Raw genomic sequence first — 12,551 nt, 5'->3', positions numbered from 1 at the left:
TGTCACCTTCCTGCTTAAGTCAGCTGAATTGGTTTCTGTTGTCTGCAAACTAAGAACTCCAACAAATGCAGTCACTTTCCGCAAGAATCCTAACTCATTCAAGGATCTCAGTCTTGCCCAAGTCGTAAGTGCATATTTTGGTCTCTCAGTGACCCCTCTCTCCAGTCACTGATTAATACTGTCTACTGAGCCAACACAGAGAGAGTCAGCCTCGGGTCAAGTCTTTGGGCAGAGAATTTCCTGCTGGACTTTATATTTTGGTATGCAAGTATATGTTGCAAAGACTACATTTGGCCCAGGTCCTACTTTAGTGTGAACAGGAAAAGGTGTGGCTATCAACTGGGATGACTTGTGCAGGAAAAAACCTGCACAGCCGCACGCAAAGGCCCTGGTAGCTCAGCTCCTTCATGCCCCTGCTGGGCTGAGGCTCTCTTTGCTGGACTGTGGAGGGAGAGTATGCTAAACACATTTGTAAATGGACAGGTTCTCCATTTGCATTAGGTTCAGCAGGAATGCCAACTTGGAAGGCATGGGCTTCATGGAAGCTTGCAAACTAAATAAAGCACAGAATCAGTGGTTTGCCACCTGGACTCCACGGAAGGATTTCCAGGGCTGTCTTGAAACAGCCTCAAATATTATACAAAATGAGTGGGGACCTATGTTTTTTTGGAGACAGAATCTATATAACTCTCATCAGTTTGTCCAAAGGCTCTGTGACATCTACCCCACACGTACGCAAATAAGTTGTAACTTAAAAACCACGGGTATGATCTAACCTTTATTTTACAAATAAGGAAAAGAAGAAACAAAAGTGTTCAGAAAGGTCAGAGAGCTCATTAGTGGTCAGGACAGAATGAAAATCCAGGTCCACAGCTCTAATAACAGAACTTTCTGTGCTCCAGGGAGTTGTCACATGATCATCCCCAAAAAATGTCATCAGGAGAATTCCACCTGGTCAGGAATGTCCCAGCAGTGGCAGCAAGATCTCAAAGACAGCGATACTGCTCTTTCAAATGTCAGGCTCGGCTGCCCCCGCCACCTTGCCCAGCCCCACAAGGGCGAGAACAGACCTGCCATGGTGACAGAGCAGGTCAGGGGCCATCAAGGGGAACTCTGTTCTTCTGCTATTCCCCACCTCACCGCGCCACACTCTCTCCTCCGTCCCACACGCACACATGCAGACACCTGCACCAAGGGGCCGGGCAGAGACGCAGGAAACCTGTGGGCTGGAAAGCCACAAGCTGCTCAGCTAAAGCTTTTAAAAAAAAATTATTTTTTTCAAAAGTCCTAAAACCCACACAAATACACTTGGCCCTCATATTCAGCACCAAGGCTGTGTGTAATTAGACAGCCTTGTACACTCACATTCACCTTTCTCAGACTAGGCTTCCCCTTATTGGGAAACATTCATTTCATTAGTTTTAAGACACTGGGGACAGGGCCACCAAACAGTTTCCCAGTGGCTTACTTCCAAGTTTCATTTAAAATAAATCAATCTTAGGAATTACCATAATAAATAGGAATCACTGCTGAGACATGGACCAGGCCCTGGAGTAAGCACCTAACATTATAGTTTCATCTTCACAATATGGATAAATTCTATCACTGTCCCTACTGTATAATTAGAGAAACGGGGGCCAAAGAGGGTAACTTGCTCAAAGTTTCAATACATACATGCCGGAGGTACAGCAAGGATTTAAATGCAGGTATCTTGGACAGCTGAGCGCTGAAGAATTGATGCTTTTGAACTGTGGTGTTGGAGAAGACTCTTGAGAGTCCCTTGGACTGCAAGGAGATCCAACCAATCCATTCTGAAGGAGATCAGCCCTGGGATTTCTTTGGAAGGAGTGATGCTAAAGCTGAAACTCCACACTTTGGCCACCTCATGCGAAGAGTTGACTCATTGGAAAAGACTCTGATGTTGGGAGGGATTGGGGGCAGGAGGGGAAGGGGACGACAGAGGATGAGATGGCTGGATGGCATCACTGACTCGATGGATGCAAGTTTGAGTAAACTCCGGGAGTTGGTGATGGACAGGGAGGCCTGGCGTGCTGCGATTCATGGGGTCGCAAAGAGTTGGACACAACTGAATTGATCTTGGACTCCAGGTTCTAAACACTCAGCTGTTCTGCTACGTTAGGTTAAATTGCCCCAACGTAGAGACAGTGCTGGTCGGAATTTCTGGGAATCCGTGGTTTTCCCCAACTCCCTTCAAAGGTTCTAAACACAAAATAAAAGGATACCCACCTTAAGTCCTAGATCTCCTTCGGATGAGAATCAGGGCTTCAGAGTCTTCGACTATTAGATCCAGAAGAACTTTAGAGATCCTCTCTTCTTAGCTCGTTTTACAGGTGAGGCCAGAGAGGCCCAGAGAGGGCAAGTGACGAGTTCAGAACACACAGCTAGTAAGTGGACCCTTGACTTCAAGTTCAGGAAGCCATCTGCTATACCTGTCTCCAGAATGGGAAACTTTTTATCCACTGTTGTATGGTAGATGATTCTCAGGGTACACAGATAAAAGTTTAAATAATGTGGATTCTCTTAATTAGTGAGAAAAATATTCCCTTTCACTTCTCTTTTAGCTCTCTGATTTCTTTAAGGATAGTCTTGGTTTGATATGACCATGTCTTTAACACTTCTTAAGCTCCTTTTTTATAAAGACAATGGACTTTGGTGGGAAACCAAGATATAAATAAGAATGTAGTAATTTGGCTTTATTTCATTGGGGTTTTGTTTTGGTTACCCTCTAGTTAAGCCAAGTGATATAAGCTTTAAATTTATACATTTATTTAAGGTTTCTATTTAAATATATGTATTTAGGTTAAAGAAAAATCCACTAGAGAAAAATATTAAATGTATAGTTGAAAAGCGAAAGTGCCTCAGTCGTGTCCCGCTCTTTGCGACCCCATGGACTAGTCCATAGAATTCTCCAGACCAGAATACTGGAGTGGGTAGCCTTTCCCTTCTCCAGGCAATCTTCCCGACTCAGGGATTGAACCCTGGTCTCCAGCATTGTAGGTGGATTCTTTCCTAGCTGAGCCACAAGGGAGGCCCCAGGTCCCTACCACTTGCTATAATACAAAGTAACCTAAAAAATAATTTCAAAGAAAATAAAACAAACCTGTAGCTTCATGATCACTTTTTAAGCAAAAGATTGAACAACAGAAGTAAAACTTGAAAGAACATGACTCTAATCCTGGCGAGTTCATGTGACTAGAAATCTAGCACACCAACTTGGTGAGGTCAGCTCCATGCTCTGCGACTTCCTCTCTTCAGTCCCCACCCGCCCCAGACCACTTAGGAGCCATCAGGGAGAAAATCACGCCACCTCAGGAGGAGTGTGGCATGAGGCCACTGCGACGGAGAGGGGAGCGGCCCAAAGATAACGCACGCCGAGGACGAGATACACCGCCCCCTGCTGGACAGTTAGGGAATTTAGCCCGGCACTTGCCGTTCTCTGCTGTGTCACCAGCAAGCCTGCTACTCAACTGATAGGAAGTAATACTTTGCTTTTGTATCAAGTGTAAACATATATGTAAACACAGATATGTGCTACTTTAGAATTTCACTTCAGGATAGTAAAATAGGTGTTACAAAATACTTTCTACAGAAAGGGGCGTTTGTGCCTGACAAGATTGAGAACCACCGTCTTGGAGCAGTAAGACCTGTTCCCCACTTTCAGGGCTCACCACTGAGGGCAAGCTCCACTGGAGACCGTTTCCCCTGCCTGACAAGACTCTCCCTGGTCTTTTCCTTCTGTCCAGATCTTACCTCCCCTTCCAGCTCACAGCCATCTCACCCTCCTCTGCTATCGGCCCACTTCCTCTGGATTTGAATCAGCTCCACCACAGTGGACTTCACACAAGTTACCTAACCAATCAGAGCCCAGGCTTACAGCCATTAGAAATGAGTGCCCATAACCTACCCCCACCCCGTGGTGGTGTTCTGAGAGTTCAGGAAATGTTGCAAGTGAAGCACTTAACAGGGCCTGGAATAGAGTCCATGATCCTCAGTGTCAGATGATGGTGGCGACACCCACAATCTCCTTTGCACCGACACCTTCCCTTCAGTTTTATTTAAAGTGAGTGAAAAGTGAAGGTCGCTCAGTCATGTCCGACTCTTTGCAACCCCGTGGACTATACAGTCCATGGAATTCTCCAGGCCAGAATACTGGAGTGGGTAGCGTTTCCCTTATCTTCCCAACCCAGGAATCAAACCAGGGTCTCCTGCACTGCAGGTGGATTCTTTACCAACTGAGCTATGAGGGAAACCCCTTTATTTATTTAAAGAGGTCTCAATAAATCTGTATTGACTGATAAAAAAAACGAGTCAGGATTTTCAGACAAAATTTAGCACATTCACAAAGCTGTGAGTGTCCTGAAGACAAAACCCGGCAATTGCCACCCATCTCAGCTAGAACATTTCCAAATTAGAGAAAGGAGCCAATGCATGAATAAGAAGGCAGAAGGTGCCCTCTGCTGGCATAGTTACTTATCTCCAGAAGAAAGGCAGGTTCTGAAAATGGAAAGCATAAAAGGGTAGCGTGATTTTCAAGAAGGACAAATCCAAGTGTTAAATTAAGTTCTGGGGACAGCAGTGCCTGGAAGATACAGCAGGAATTTATTGTCTCCTCAGTGGACTGCCACAATGCCTTTATCATCTGACTTTACCCACAGGACGTGGCTTGCTCAAGGTGAGGTCACTAGTCAAGGGTAGAGCTGGGAACTGAACTCGCAGATGCCAATTACAAATCCAGAAATCTCTACCCTGTTGGGCAACAAACCTCTTCAGAGTAGGAGCTGTGACTTATGCCATTTTACATCCTGCCAGCACTTAGCAAAGAGTTATGCACTTGGTCAGTTGTTACGTGAAGTAGTAATCAACATTTGTGAAATGAGCACTCTGTACCCAAATATCACTGTGCAAAGTGACTTTAATACATTATTTCACTTGTTCACAACACTTGCCTGAGGTGGCCTAGTTCATAGACACAGACTCTCTAAAGTCTCAGAGAGGTCGAGAAACTTGCCTAAGATCACAAAGCCTGGATTCCCACCTAAGCATACTAACTCCAGAGCCTGGCCTCTTATCTATTAGTTCTCAGATTGTTGGATCCCAAGATTCCTTTACAATCTTAAAAATTATTAAGGACCATAAAGAGCTTTTATTTTAAAATCTTTATAATCTTTTATAATCTTATAAAGATTATATCTATCAGTATATACAGCATTACAACTCAAAATGGGAATCTGAAATATTTACTAGTTGATTTAAATATTGTAATAACCCCTTTAATGTTAACATATTTTTATTAAAAATATGTTCTCAACTGAAAAAATATTTAGTGAGACTGAAACTGTTTCACGTTTTTGCAGATTTCTTTAATATCTGGCTTACAAGAAGACAAGTGGGTTTTCATATCTGCCACCGCAGTCAATCAGCTGTGATGTCATACTTCTACAAAACTTCACTATATGCTTATGAAAAGGGCAACTAACATCTTAGTGTGATTACTGAAATGGTCTTAACCTCACACATCCCTAATAGAGACCCAGACACCCTTGGAGAACCACTGCTTTGTGACCACCCATCTCTAGGGTGAATGAGTCCCTTCTCCCAGTTCATTCCACCTGAAACATGCCTACTGACTTTTCAAACACCTTTTCTTTCTCTTTTTCCCTCCATTCTTGCTCTTCTCCTGGCAACTGCATGTCTTCTACTAAGTCAGCATTTTCTCCCACGGTGCTCTGGATGTAGCCTGTCAAGGCAATGATGAGCCTACAAGCAGTAAAGAGAGGCTCTGCCTTAATCCTAGATGCCTCTATCTGAAGACCAAGGAGCATAAATGATTAATTCCTGCTATTCCATTTTTCAGGAAAAGAACTTCTCAAAAATCCTCACTCAATTTTATCTAGACTAAGAAGCCTAATATTAAGTTATAATCATTTAGGTTTTATTAAGTAGTCATCAACAGCAATATCCTAAAAGTCAGTCGCATTTCACAGCTAGAGGGAATCATGGCCCCTGGCTGCCATCTCTCCCCGGCTGCCCATGAGCATCAGTTAAGAGGGGGCCTCTAGATCCCCTGCTGCTTCCAGACCACACACCCTCCCCTCTGCCCTGAAACCCCAGCTCGCAATCAATCTCTCATCATCAGAATACACCATCCATTGCCTGTTTTGTTGCAAATGCCTGGGTCAGTCCCTTCCCTGCTTGAAGAATTTTAACTACTGGCTCACTGCCATTCTCTCTAAAACCACGCCTTCATTCTGTTTATCCCTTCTAAGACCCTGCTCTCAAAATTCCCATAGTTCTCTTCCAATGAGCTTGGCTTCCACTACCTGAGGCACTGACTGCTGTGGTCATCTCCTGGATGAGATCACTACCAATAACTTCAAACTGTCTGTAGTCTGATCCTCAGGCACCCCACTCTCCATCTTCTTGGCCCAGTGATACCCTGTCCCCAACAATCCTTTAGTCCCCCAGGGACCAACACTTCAGATCCATTTCCTCAGACTCATGGCTCTCAAGATTCTATATGATTTAGTCGCTGCCTACCTCTCTGGCATTGTTTCCCACTCCTCACCCTATTATCCACAACCCACCAGCCCTTCTGACCCCTCTGCATTTTCTCAGACAAGTCCATCCCTAGCTCAGGGCCTTTGCACTTGCTCTCTCCTCTGCCTAGACAGTCCTACTAAAGGCGCATGTCCTCAGGACTCCTCCCTTACCTCTTTTAAATTTTTGTTCATAAGAGCCTTCTCAATGTGACCATCTACAATCTATTTAAGATTTCAACCCACCAACCCAAAGGACATACACTCTCTTCCCTACTTTACTTTTTCCATGCCACTTATCACTATAGCATATGGTATAACTTACTATTATTTTGCAGATAGTGGAAGAAAACAGAATAGGATGAAGATAGAGATTTGTATCCATTTTATTCAAATATATTCCTAGTAGCTAGAATGGTGTCTGGCACTTGCTGCTGCTGCTGCTAAATCACTTCAGTCGTGTCCGATTCTGTGCAACCCCATAGACGGCAGCCCATCAGGCTCCTCCGTCCCTGGGATTCTCCAGGCAAGAACACTGGAGTGGGCCCTAGTGACCACTCAATAGATATTTTCTACATGAAAAAGCAAATTGGATTAGGCAGATTTCAAACAATTTTTTAAAAGTTATTAAGTCATCTACATAAAATTTTAAACTGCAAAGCACCTACCAATTTTTCAGAATTTATCAAGAATCATTATTTGAAGTTTTAACAGGTTTAAAAGTGAAGTCCAAGTTATGTTTATGTCACTACCACTTAGCCTTACCTCTTTAATGGAAACACCATCTGTTATGGGCTGAATTGGGTCTCTCCTAACCACTCCCAAAATTCATATGGTGAATTCTTAACCCCAGTACTTCAGAATGTGACTACATTTGGAGAGAGGGCCTTTAAAGAGCTAATTAAATCATAATGAGGTCCTTAGGGTAGACTCTAATCCAATATGACTGGTGTTTTTTAGGACACAGACAACACCCAGCAGCCACTTGTCATACTTCCTGCTGTAACTCAATCCCACAAACTGATTGTCTACCCCCGAAAGTGCTGCGGACTTGGAGAATGCAAAGATAAACCACTCCTCTGCAAGCAATCACTTGAGCTAGGGAGGAATGGAAGATCGGCCATTTCCCTGTTCCCATTGCTTGAGCACATGGGGCTTAGGTCCCCAAAAGCCACCAAGTGTAGCATGTTCTAAAGTTTGTTCTGGGCTTGCTGAGAGATGTCAGAACCAGCCATTAACCATCAAGGAAGGAAAGCCTGATAAAGTTAGCTTTGGCGTGTCTGCAGGGAAAACCCAGGGCTTCCTTGGTGGGTCAGTGGTAAAGAATCCACCTGCCAATGTAGGACACCTGGGTTTGATCCCTGGGCCAAGAAGATTCCCTGGAGAAGGAAATGGCAACTCACTCCAGTATTCTTACCTGGGAAATTCTATGGACAGAGGAGCCTGGTGGGCTACAGTCCATTGGGTCGCAAGAGTCGGACATGACTGAGCAACAAGGAAAATCCTATGTCCATGATGGGAGAGCATAGTTCCTCCCCTCCTGTAGCCAAGAGTAGCTCTAAACAAATCTCATATGAAGACTGGGGGACCTGCAAGAAGGTGTCCCCCAAATGCACACCTGCTGAGCTGCAGAAATTATAGGCCCTCCTGGTGCCACCAACAGATCTGAGCATGGTGAGGAGCATCCTGAGTGTCTGAGAACGGTGGGTGTCCTTTTACTCTTCTCACTGCATCATCGGGACAGAGAGGGGACGTGAACTCAAACAACGGTGCTACTCCTGGCCCAGAGATGGCTCACCTGCCAGAGGAGCCCAGGACTACAGGGTCTAAAGAGCCTCTGATGTGATGTGCCTGGAAAACCTTCACCCCATCCAAATCTCTGTGGCCCTCGAAGGGCCCCATGGTTGTTACTGTGGACCCTGGTGGTTATTAATGAGAAGGGCAGAGGCCATGGATGGCCCTGGGTCCAAGCAAGAGGAGTCCCACAAGCGAGACGTGTGGGAAGAGGCATGGCTGCCATTCTCAGGAGGGCAGGGATCCACAGGCATGGAGGAGCATGTGATCACACACACATACCCACACAGTGGTAGCCACCAGCACTACACAGAGCCAACACCCAGAGCAAAGCCAGGACACTCCCCATAACCAACATGCGGTCAGTCACACAAGGAGAATCTCTCTTTTTCCAGTTGCCCACCTCCCTCGCCCCCCAGCACTGGGCTGCAGAAGACCTACGAGGGGCTTGGCAGCTTCAGGGCAGGGGAGGGGGATCAAGAGAAGAACATGCAGTGTCGGTTCAGTCCCAGTTCTAGCTTGTGCTGGGCCACAGGGAGAAGGCTTGCGATGAGTTTGAGACTGGAGTTTTTAGACAAATAGGATTGAGCCTTATATTCTAAGCTCCAAATTCATTTTAACCAAAAGTAACCAGAGAGCTATGGAATCTGCTGAAATTCTGTTAAGCATCACCTACCACCCACCCTACAGGAAATCAACCCTGAATATTCATTGGAAAGACTGATTCTGAAGCTTCAATACTTTGGCCACCAGAGGTGAAGAGATGACTCACTGGAAAAGACCCTGATGCTGGGAAAGACTGACGGCAGGAGGAGAAGGGGGTGACAGAGGATGAAATCATTCAATGCCATCATCGACTCAATAGACATGAGTTTGAGCAAACTCCAAGAAATAGTGAAGGGCAGGGAAGCCTGGCACGCTATAGTCCATGGGGTCATAAAGAATCAGACACAACTGAGTGACTGAACAACATAAAGGCAAGGTCAACAAAACACCACTGGTAGTAATTCCTGAAGAAAGAAAACCGGTTCACATTTCTACCCCGATGGCTGGGAACGTCTCAGAACACAAACAATCATCTACCAGGGCAGGGGGAGGGGAGGATGGAACGGGAGGTCAGCCCCCATGTTTGTGCTCTGCCCACACCTCTCTGCAGAAGCCTTTGATGAGGGAAGGCTCCTCAGCCCTGACTCTGCATGACGTTAACATTGGACACAGTGCAGTCACCAGATCTCCCTGGACACAGTCCCTCATTTCAGCAAATACTGGAACACCTACCACATTCCAGGCAAGACAGAAGATAGACCTCAGGCAGCTGCCGGGATAAAAGAGACAGCCAGACACACCTTAGTCTGATAAGCACTAGAAGTCTAAGGGTCTGGGGCTAATTGAGCAAAAAGAAAGGAACCTAACTCAATATTAGGGTATTAGGAAAAGCTTCTGGTAAGAGAAGTTGTCTCTGTGGAGAGCTAAAGGATGGATGGGTGTGAGTTGAGTCACTAGGAAGAGATTTCCAGGTGATTCCTCACATCATCATGTCCCTGGGAGCCACCACATAACCTTCGGAGCCATGTAGAGTTTACCCCAAGGGCAAATGGGCTTCGTTAAAAAGTAAATGAAATGAGGACTGACTGCTTAATGGGCAGTGAAATTAGGTAGTGGTCGTGGCTGCCTAGCAATGCAAATGTACTAAAAAGCCACTGAATTGTACACATTAAATGGTTAAAATTTTTAAATGGTAAATTTGATGTATGTAATTTTACCTGGAAAAAAAAAAGAAAGAAAGAAAAGATGATACCTGGAGGGAACTTTTGATTTCAACCAAGAAAAATGGAACAAGGACCAATTTACCCACCTGCGCAAAACAACTAAAACCAAGACAAATCTAAGAAACATGGTTTCCAGGAGAATAGACATTGGGCAAGAAAAGACAGCAATCCCTGAGGAATGGGAAACAAATGAAGTGAGTTCTAGGACTGCCCCAGCATACTGCTTTATGGGCTTCAAGGCCACAAAGTGGCCAGCTCCCAGAGCTGAAGAAACAAAGCAGAAACTCAGGGAAGACCATGGCAGCTAGGGCACTAGAGAGGAAGAGAGAACCATGAAAATCTGCAGAGGGTCTCCCTCCAGAGTCCACCACATGCATGCAAGAAACTGGATTAAAGGGAAGAATGCCAGAGCTCAGACAGAGCTAGGAATAGCACTGCTCCCAACAGCCAGGCTGTAAAACCTCATAATTTATGGAACAATGAACAGACTACTAAGAGTCTTAACCACATTCCTCAAAAAATTAAAAACAGAACCACCATATGACCCAGCACACCTAGTCACATCCAGAGAATATGAAAATAGGATTTCAAAGAGATGTCTGCTGCATGTTCATTGCAGTAACATTCACAGACACAAAAACAACCTAAGTGCCCATCAGCAGATGAATGGATTAAAAAGCTGTGATACACATATATACAGACACACACAATGAAATATTATTCAGCAGTGAGAAAGAAGGATATCCTGTCATTTGCAACAACATGAATATACCTTGAGGACATTATGATAAGAAATAAGCCAGAGAAAGTCTAATACTATATGTATGGTGTCACTTATATGTGGATTTTTAAAAAGTCAAATTTATAGAAACAAGTAGAGTGAGATGTTGGTCAAAGGGTACAAACTTTGTTATAAGACAAAATAAGTTCCTAGGATCTAATGTACAGCATGGTGTTATGGCTAAGAATACTGTATTATATAACTTGTTGCTAACAGATCTTAAATGTTCTCACCACAGAAAAAAAGATGAACATGTGATGTGATGGAGGTGTTAGCTAACACTACAGTGGTAATCATTTTGTAATATATGTACCTCAAATCAACACAATGAACACCTTACACACTGCTCTATGTCAGTTATGTTTCAATAAAGCTGAAGGAAAAAACAGAGACTGGGGCCAGACAGATGTGAATGCGACTCGGCTCCAACAACCTGTCACCACCTGTTTCACAAACTTTGGAAGCCTCACTCCCTCATTTGTAATACAAAGATTCATTTCATAAAGATACATGGGAAAACACAGAATAAAAAAGTTGTACCTCAGTACTGAGGGGAAATTAACCCTAGTCCTGTCTAAGATATCTTAAAAGCAAGATTCAAATGAATCAAACTGTTTCCAAGTATTAATAGCTTATTTATATCCTAGAACAAAGTTCAAGAATGTTTCTAGAAATGTAAAAACACTCTGTTTAAAAAAAAAAAGTAAAATTCACATCTGATACTTCATTGAAAATTGTCAAACGCAGTAGGAAAACATGAACTGTAAGAAGGGGAAAAAACAAACAAAAAAGTCAATTGAAACCAACCCAGAGTTGACACAGATGTCAGAATGAGCAGACAAGAACATTAAAATAGAGATTATAACTGTGTTCTGTATTTTCAAAACATTGATTAAAGATATTAAAAAAAAAGACTGTAATCAAACTTCTAGAGGTGAAAACTACAGTGTCTGAAGTTAAATGATACCATAACATTCGCTGAGTGGGAAAACTTGTTCTGGGTGCCACTTGGAGAATAGTTTTAGGAAAATAATATTAAAGTAGGAATAAGAAGCTGTTATACAGTGGAAGTGAGAATTAGATTTAAGGGATTAGATCTGATAGATAGAGTGCCTGAGGAACTATGGATGGAGGTTCGTGACACTGTACAGGAGACAGGGATCAAGACCATCCCCATGGAAAAGAAATGGAAAAAAGGAAAATGGCTGTCTGAGGAGGCCTTACAAATAGCTGAGAAAAAAAGAGAAGGGAAAAGTAAAGGAGAAAAGGAAAGATATAAGCATCTGAATGCAGAGTGCCAAAGAATAGCAAGGAGAAATAAGAAAGCCTTCCTCAGCGATCAATGCAAAGAGAGAGAGGAAAACAACAGAATAGGAAAGACTAGAGATCTCAAGAAAACTAGAGATACCAAGGGAACATTTCATGCAAAGATGGGCTCGATAAAGGACAGAAATGGTAGGGACCTAACAGAAGCAGAAGATATTAAGAAGAGGTGGCAAGAATACACAGAAGGACTAGAGATATCAAGAAAAAAGATTTTCAAAAAAGATCTTCACAACCAAGATAATTACGATGGTATGATCACTCACCTAGAGCCAGACATCCTGGAATGTGAAGTCAAGTGGGCCTTAGAAAGCATCACTACAAAGT

General features: G+C 43.7%; 1 long non-coding RNA gene across 1 annotated transcript; it reads right to left on the bottom strand.

Annotated features, from left to right (window-relative positions):
- Positions 1-765: 765 nt before the first annotated feature.
- Positions 766-4,168, bottom strand: LOC132659898 (uncharacterized). Its single transcript, XR_009600915.1, has 2 exons — positions 3,122-4,168; positions 766-2,450 (listed from the first exon to the last, which is right to left on the bottom strand). It is a non-coding gene; the product is annotated as an uncharacterized LOC132659898 (long non-coding RNA).
- Positions 4,169-12,551: the final 8,383 nt, after the last annotated feature.

Source organism: Ovis aries, chromosome 5 (genome assembly GCF_016772045.2).
Source record: "Ovis aries strain OAR_USU_Benz2616 breed Rambouillet chromosome 5, ARS-UI_Ramb_v3.0, whole genome shotgun sequence".
NCBI lineage: Eukaryota > Metazoa > Chordata > Mammalia > Artiodactyla > Bovidae > Ovis > Ovis aries.
This window is presented reverse-complemented; position numbering and strand designations above follow the sequence as displayed.